Here is a 9,061-nt window from a genome sequence, read left to right on the forward strand (position 1 = left end):
CCAGGAATTGAGAGGACTGGATGCCATGATTTTAGTTTTCTTTTTTTTTTATTGAAAAAGTTTTTACAAAAAAAAAGGCTCCCCTTCCTCCTCCCCCTCTACCCCTCCCCTCCCTTCAAAACTCCTCCCCCCTGACTTCCCAGAACAAACACAAGGTATAGTTTAAAAATAAAACAAGCATATGCTAAAAATTTCCCCTCCTAACTCAGTTATACTCCTGCAATTCTCATCAAATCCTAACCTCCCCCATAGCAATCAGAAATAATACATTCTAATCATTCAAAGGCAGTTCGATATCTCTTAATCTGATATCTATTTTAGATATAGTCAATCCACTTTTTCCATTCATTTAAGTATCTTTCTTGTGTATTGTCTTTCAAAAAGGCTGAGATTTTTGCCATCTCAGCCAAATTAGCAACTTTTAATATCCATTCTTCTATTGTAGGTAGTTCTTTTTTCTTCCAATACCTTCCTATCAGTAGTCTTGCTAAATTTAAAATCAATTTAGTCTCAATTACTGTACAGTCCATGATAATTCCAGTAAAAAAAAATTGCGGTAGGAACTTTATCTTCTTTTTCAAAACATTTTGTATAATCCACCAAATTCTTATCCAAAAAGCCTTAATGTTCTTGCAAGTCCACCAAATATGAAAATATGTAGCATCATCACACTTACATCTCCAAAATTTTGCTTGCATATCTGGATACATACACGATAGTTTCTTAGGCTCTAAATGCCATCTATAAAACATTTTGTAAAAATTTTCCCTTAAATTCTGTGCCGGCGTAAATTTAACATTTCTAATCCAAATTTTTTCCCAGGTTTCCAATAATATTGGCTCCTGAAAATTTTGTGCCCACTTTATCATACAGTCCTTTACCAAATCCTTTTCAGAATGTATTTCAAGTAACACATTATACAATCTCTTTATATGCTCCTGAGACTGGTTTCTAATTTGCTTTACCAAATTTTCCTCATTGTGCACTATACCAATTTTCTGATCTTACTTCCATCTAGCACGTAATTGCCCTTATTGAAACCAAGTATAATTTTTCCCTTCTTCTTTTAATACGTGCAGAGATTTTAATTGCAAACTATCTCTTTCAGTATACAAAAGATCTTTATATGTAATCATTTCCTGTTTATGTTCTATATTTATATTCTTTATTGTATGTCTGGGACTTGCCCACATAGGAACCTTATAATTTAGTTTGTAAGAGTATTTTTTCCAGACACTCAAGAGAGCAGTTCTTAACACATGATTTTTAAAAGCCTTATCCACTTTTTTGTCATAGATTAAATATGCATGCCATCCATATAGTAAATCATAACCTTCTATATTCAGGATTCTTTCCTCCATTAGATTAAACCAATCACTTATTGCAGAGAGAGCAGCTGCTTGATTTTAGTTTTCTTAATGTTGAGTTTCAAGCCAACTTTTGCACTCTCCTCCTTTACCCGCATCAAGAGGCTCTTTAGTTCCTCCTTGCTTTCTGCCATTAGAGTGGTATCATCTGTATATCTGAGGTTGTTGATATTTCTTCCGGCAATCTTAATTCCAATTTTTGATTCATCTAGCCCTACCTTTCTCATAATGTGCTCTGCATATAAGCTAAATAGGCAGGGTGATAGTATACAGCCTTGCCGGACTCCTTTCCCAATTTTGAACCAATCAGTGGTTCCGTGTCCAGTTCTCACTGTTGCTTCTTGACCCGCATACAGGTTTCTCAAGAGACAAATAAGATGGTCTGATACTCCCATCTCTTTAAGAACTTGCCGCAATTTGTTGTGATCCACACAATCAAAGGCTTTAGCATAGTCAATGAAGCAGAAGTAGGAACTCCCTAGCTTTCTCCATGATCCAGCATATGTTGGCAATCTGATCTCTAGTTCCTCTGCCTCTACGAAATCCTGCCTGTACTTCTGGTAGTTCTCGATCCACATACTGCTGGAGCCTAGCTTGTAAGATTTTAAGCATAACCTTACAAGCATGTGAAATGAGTGCAATGGTGCAATAGTTTGAACAGTCTTTGGCATTGCCTTTCTTTGGAATTGGAATGTAAACTGACCTTTTCCAATCCTGTGGCCATTGTTGAGTTTTCCAAATTCGCTGGCAAATTGGGTGTAGCACCTTTACTGTGTCGTCTTTTAAGATTTTGAATAGTCCAGATGGAATACTATCTCCTCCACTAGTTTTGTTGTTGCTCAGATTTCCTAAGGCCCATTTGACTTCACATTCTAGGATGTGTGGCTCAAGGTCAGTGACCACCACATTGTGGTTATCAGGGATGTTAAGCTCATTCTTGTATAGTTCTTCTGTGTAATTTTGTCATTATGTAATTTACATAATTATAAATAATTATAATAATTATAATTATTATATATACGTGTGTGTGTGTGTGTGTGTGTGTGTGTGCTTGGAAAAAAGAAAGTAGCCCTAAATGACTAAAACAGGGTATTCCAGATATGTCAGAATTTTGGGAGTGTAAGGGTATTCATGTTGCTTCTCTAAATGCTTCTATATATGTAGTAATTACCCTGTTTTCTCCAAAATAAGATATCCCCTGATAATAAACCCAACTGGGCTTTTGAGCGCATGGCAATAAGGCCGAGCACTTATTTCAGGGCTCAAAAAAATATAAGACAGGGTCTTATTTTTGGGGAACAGAGGTATAAAAGCAGATACTTTGATGAATAGTATTGTTGAAAGAAATAGGTCCAGTTTCCAGAGAAAGGCACTGTCAATAAAATGGAGTCTGGAGGCTGATTGGAAAGAAAAGTTCCTTTTATTGATGAAGTAGAGCCACCAACCACATGTGATTCAGGGACAGCTGACACTTTAGAGTGGGTGGGTTTTTATACCTTCTTTGGGCTTTGTTCCTGTTCCTGTGCAGGAACGTATCCTTTAATATTCTATTGGCTGTTGTCAGATTCCTATGGGGTCATGTAGGGGTTATGTAAGAGTCATAGCTGGGTCTATAGGCAAAAGATGAAATGCAAATCCTAGGTGTTTGTCTGAGCTAATTTTGTCAACCTTTTGTTTGTTGCTTATCTGAGTTTCTGTCTTGACCCAGTCTTTCTGAATGGATTACCAAATTTCTAAAAATTGTTCTCCTCAATTTCTAGGGCAGGGAAACTCGGGCTGGTTTCTGCCTCCCTTAAGATTTTTTTTTATGGGACTTCCGGTGACGCCGTAGGTGTTGGAGAGCCCCGCGATCTCGTTAAAGTCGTTCAGACAGTGCTCATCAGCTGTCTGACGGCTTGGAAACCTTTCCTTCAGGAGAAGAGGGAAAGGTGAGCTGCCAGGCGGAGGTAGAGCTCCCCGAGAGCCCCAGAAAAAATTCTAGGGGCAAAAAGGGTGAGAGCTCCCTATTTAAGCCTGGCGAAAGCTCCGGATCCAGGATCCTCTTCATTAATTTATTAATGCAGAACAAAACGCCGCGACCATCTCTGTTATCAAGATGAAGATCAATCTTAATTTACCTTAAGCAGATGGAGCAAAGGCAGGAGGACAGGCTGATGTAAGCACCAGACCTCAACTCGATCTTTGAACGGTACTTGAGAAGAAAGGAAATGGCGCCTCTGCTTAATAGGGCGTGAAAACAAAAGTTAAGGAAATCCTTGTTAGCATCGTTAGCGCCCTTAACTCTGTTTAAACTTGCTGGATTTTATATTTATGTGAAGAAATGTTAAAGAGAAAAGTTCAAGGACTGTAGAATTGATTTACCCAACCCAAATAAGGAGTTTATGAACAGATTTGACTTTGTTGCAAAGTATAAAGTTTAAGTAAGATGGCTTCTGTGCAAGTAAAGCCTTCTGTTTCTAAGGAAACTGGTGCCTCATTAGCTCAAATATATAAACTAAAAGAAGAGTTGAAGGAATTTCTAAAGGCTCAAATTTTTGCTATAGACCAAAAGTTTAAGGAAATTGAAGAGAAAATAATGAAAGTTAAAGATACTCTTGAAGCTCAGGACAAAGAAATAAAAGAAGATACAGTGGCAGAATTTAAAAGTTTTCTTGAATACACAAATCAGCTGGATGAAAGAGTTGAAGAAGTTAATCAAGTTAATTTGGACTTAAAAAATAAAATAGAGGAGCTTCAGACTAAGGTAGAGACTGCAGATGAAGAACGAGTTTTGTTGCAATATAGAGTAATGGAATCTGCATTGAGAGTGAGAGGTTTGAAAGAAAATAAGGGAGAGAATTTAAAAGATGTCTTTGGAGAGGTTTTTGCACAGATGATTGGACAGAAATCTGTAGATCTTAAAACGCAAATTGAAAAAATCTATTGTGTTAATTCATGGGTTGCAAGAGAAAGACAGTTACCAAGAGATGTAGTGATTTATTTTACAACTAGGAAGATTAGGACTGAGATTTTACAAGCTTCTTATAAAAATAAAACTCAAATATTAGGACAAGAGATATTAGTGCTAAAAGAAATTCCCTCAAATTTTTAAGAAATAGAAAAGAGTTTGCTTTTTTGGAGGACGAATTTAGAAATCGTCAGCTATGGTTTAGATGGGATGTTCCAGCTGGACTAACAGTAAATTATGCAGGAGAGAAATACTGACTTAATAGGGTGTTTAAAGCAAGAGATTTTTATACTAACGTATTGAAGGCTGGAACTCCACCATTGCTAGAAGTTAAAATGGGAAGAGAAGTGGAAGTGGTTAAAAAGTGTGAGAAGGTAGCAAAGCAAATACAATCTAAAGTAGAGGCTGTGACTAAGGAAGAAAGGTTGAAAGCAGCAGGGGAAGAGCAAAGAATGATTGTAATTACTAAACGTAAAGAACAAGGAGTAAAGAAGCAACAATTTCAAATGAAAAGAGATTCTTTTTATGGGAAAGGGTAAATCACAAGCAAAATTTTTGGATATAAAAAGAAAGAATAATTTATATTTGGCTTTAGTAAGTAGTTAATTAGATAAGTATAAAACTCAAGGGAAATTTTTTTTCTTCTTATATAAAATGCTTTATAGATGGTATTTGGAAATTAAATTGGGGTGTATATGTCTTAATCTGCAACATAAATGTGGGAGATATATTATATTGATGTTATTTTATCATATATGGTGGATTTAGTTATGTTGGACAAAAATTGATGTTGGGTTATATAAAGTGTTGGGGGAAAAAATTAAAAAAAAGAAATGGAATTGGTTAAGGCTTGTATGACAAAATGGTTATAAAATATTTGGTAATTCATTGATATGGAAATATGGGGGAGGAAAAAATTGGGTTAAATGTTAATTTTATATAAGTTAAAAAGTTAAGAGAGAAAATTTTATAAAATGTTAAAGTTTGGTTGATTATATAAAAAAAATTAGAAGAAGATAATGTTTATTTAGTAACTGATGTTATTGGGTATGGATATTAAAAGTACTGAACTGTTGGAAATGGTGAAAACTTCAGTGTATCTGAATGAATACCCACAAGAAAATATACTGGAATGAAGAAGATGGACTGACTACAATTAGAACAATTATTGGATGAAGAAATATCAACTATCTTATGAATGAACATTTCTTTTTTTCCCCTTTATTATGGAGGAGAGTTGAGGTTATAGGGGAGGGATGGGAATTTATGGATAATTAGTGTATTTTAGCTTATGATTATTAGATCTTATACCCTTTATTTTGCTCTGGGAAGTCCGGGGAGGAGGGGGAAGATGGGTGGGGGGAGGGGAGTGGGATGTATTGAATTTTTTTTTTGTAAAACTCTTTAATAAAAAAAAAGATTTTTTTTTTCATTTCTCCTTTGAGGGAAATATTTTATCCTGCTTCTTTTTTAATATCTCCCAAAATATTTTTTTGGTGGGGGGGTGGGAGCTTCCCATAGTATGAAAGCTGAATAACCATATTTTGACGGTTCTGTCTTAAATGGTTTGACTCTGTTAAGTCAACATATCTTGAATCCTACTAAGGACTCCCAGTATTGGTATTCAACAAATAAATGTTGTGAAATAGTTTAGCTGTTTCTTTGTACCTGTATATTACCTGAATTATAAAAGCTGAAAAATTTCAAATTTGCATGCCATCTGATTCTCAACTAGCTATGGCAGCTTAAAATAACTAAAACAAGGAAATTCAATAATAATCATTAAATAAATAAGTAAACAAACAAATAAACAAACAAATAAATCCTATGAAGAATAGTAATACATCATTAATAATAGATTACTATTAAATATGGTAATATTAATTAATTTGGCATTCAAAATTAATTAAATTGGTTTTGAACATATTGACAGTTATGCTAGTCTCCACGGGAGTACTATACAATAATAGAATAGAATAGAATAGAATTTTTTATTGGCCAAGTGTGATTGGACACACAAGGAATTTGTCTTGGTGCTTATGCTCTCAGTGTACATAAAAGAAAAGATACGTTCATCAAGGTACAACATTTACAACACAATTGATGATCAATATATCAATATAAATCATAAGGATTGCCAGCAACAAAGTTACAGTCATACTGTCATAAGTGGAAAGAGATTGGTGATGGGAACGATGAGAAGATTAATAGTAGTGCAGATTTAGTAAATAATTTGACAGTGTTGAGGGAATTATTTGTTTAGCAGAGTGATGGCCTTTGGGAAAAAACTGTTCTTGTGTCTAGTTGTTCTGGTGTGCAGTGCTCTATAGCGTCGTTTTGAGGGAAGGAGTTGAAACAGTTTATGTCCTGGATGTGAGGGATCTGTAAATATTTTCACGGCCTTGACTCGTGCAGTATACAGGTCATAAGGCATTTGATTTGTCATAGGAGCAGAACTGAGGATGTAATTTAAGCAGATTGATCACTGTTTTACAATAGTAAAATTGTATCTACCATTTGGGGTTGCTGTAAGCCACTAACTATTGTCCAGTCCTCTGTTCTGCAAATTGGATACTAAATAATAATAAAATATGCTTCAGACTTGTTGCACACTACTAACTCAGTCCAATTTGTGATAGGGACTTAATAACCCTAGACAATACTGGATAATTGTGATAAGCCTTCAGAGTCTCACTGAACCAACACTTTGGGAAGGATAAACTATATTTCTTTAAGTTAGTTTTTGGAAGGAGTTTCCTTTTTTGTGGCAGTATATTTGGGCTTACTTTATATTGGAGTTAACTAAAAATACACTGTCCCTTTTGTTGTTTTCAACTATGTATTTGCCAGTTGTACTAATGCCTCTCTCGCTGCCCACTGAAAAAGCCAATTTAGAAGTTTCTTCAGGAGGTTTTCTCTGAGGTTTTAATAGAAGATTGTGGAGTCAGGGAAAGTAGACAAATAATTGTACAACAAAAGGTAAAACATTCACATTTATTTCTCCTTTTTATAAATAATTTCTAAAAGGAGTTATCTTTTATGACCTGGATAACTACTAAGAAAAAAAAAGATACATACAGGATACTTTTTCAACATGCTACTGATCATTATGTTCGTTCTTGCAACTAAAAAATGTGAATCGAAATTCGAAAGATATTTTTTTCTAACATGAATTCCAGCCATTTCATTCTAATTTCCTGTCTAACCCAATTGTCTAATTATCTCAACCCTTGGACATTTTATGCCATGGAGTAATTATAGGGCTATAAGGGTTTTTCTCTCAACACTTTGGTTTTTCCCCAGCTAGACATTTTTAAAATTAGCAGATATCATGAATTACATTGTTATATTTTTGTATCCCAAAATCTCAATTTAAGCATGATCCTGGTTACTTATTTTCTTAGAATAAGTTTCTTGAAACCAGCTGAGTGTGTGTGTTTCTGTTAGAGAAGCATAGTTGTTTTTCAACATGTAAATCATGGTGGACAGTCAGAACAAGGAAACCTCAATTGTTACAGTTCCACTATTTGTTTGCGGGAGATGGGGCTAGCATTCTGGAGATCCAACCACCCGTCGTACATAACCCCCAACCGACTATCATTCAAAACTACGTACGCACGCCCCTTACTTCTTCTACACCAAACGCTGCAGATCTTAAATGCAAATTGATAAATGCAAGAAGCATTGTAAACAAATTGCCTGAATTTATCCTATTGTTAAACATTGGTACATTTGATATTATATTTGTTTGCGAAACATGGCTGAACTCATCCCTTCCTGACTCCATTATTTCAAACATCATGTTGTATCATGTATCATGTTTTTCGGTCAGATCGAGAAACCTGCAGAGGAGGTGGAGTAGCTATCTTTTACAAAAAGTCACTGAATCTAAAAAATATTCAAGTTACACATAAACTTTCTCTTCCTGAGACTATTGTATGCGACCTGTCCCTTAACATCACACTTCAATTCTTACTATGCTACAAGCCCCTGACTACGACATCGCCCATGCGAACAAATTAACCACACTGCTAACATGGGCTACCTCTTGCCCATATCCTCTCATCTTCCTGGGTGACCTTAATCTACCTTCTATTAATTGGATAACAAATGAATATACAACTGAACCCTATACAACGCTGTTACAAACCTTGGTCTAGAACAATTGGTAACTAACAATACAAGACTCAACAACTGCCTTGACCTCATCTTTTGCAACAACACAAACTCAATTTATGGACTACAAATAAAAGAACCCTTTTCCAAAGCGACCACAGCATGATAGACTTTTGTCTCAATATACGCCCTTACATAAATCGTCATAATAATGGTAGTCCAAACTACAATTTCAAAAAAGCCAGCTATGACCTTATTTTGCATTGGCAAAATCAATTTTTCTTAAGCAGTTAGAAGTAAACTTCCTTTCCCTCAAATCCAAAGTTACAAAAATGTGCAAGCATTTAATTTCTACAGATCGTTCAGTCAGATCTTTGTGACATACTGTTGCAAAAAAGCAATTGCGCAAAAAGAAGTACAGTTCTCCTTTAACAACCATGATTAACTCAGTCATTAAGTGAGTTATTAAGTGGTCACTAAATGAAACTCTCTTATGATTTTACTGCAGCTTTTCTTTGATTTACAGACTTACAAAGGTGGTAAACGTGAGTGGAGTGCTCGAGTGCGGGGTTTTTCTCCCCTGCGGTTGGAAGGAGCAGTTATTCTGGAGAGAGGAGAACTTAAAATAAGA

The sequence above is a fragment of the Ahaetulla prasina genome, chromosome 8 (assembly GCF_028640845.1).
Source record: "Ahaetulla prasina isolate Xishuangbanna chromosome 8, ASM2864084v1, whole genome shotgun sequence".
In the NCBI taxonomy this organism is placed as follows: Eukaryota; Metazoa; Chordata; class Lepidosauria; order Squamata; family Colubridae; genus Ahaetulla; species Ahaetulla prasina.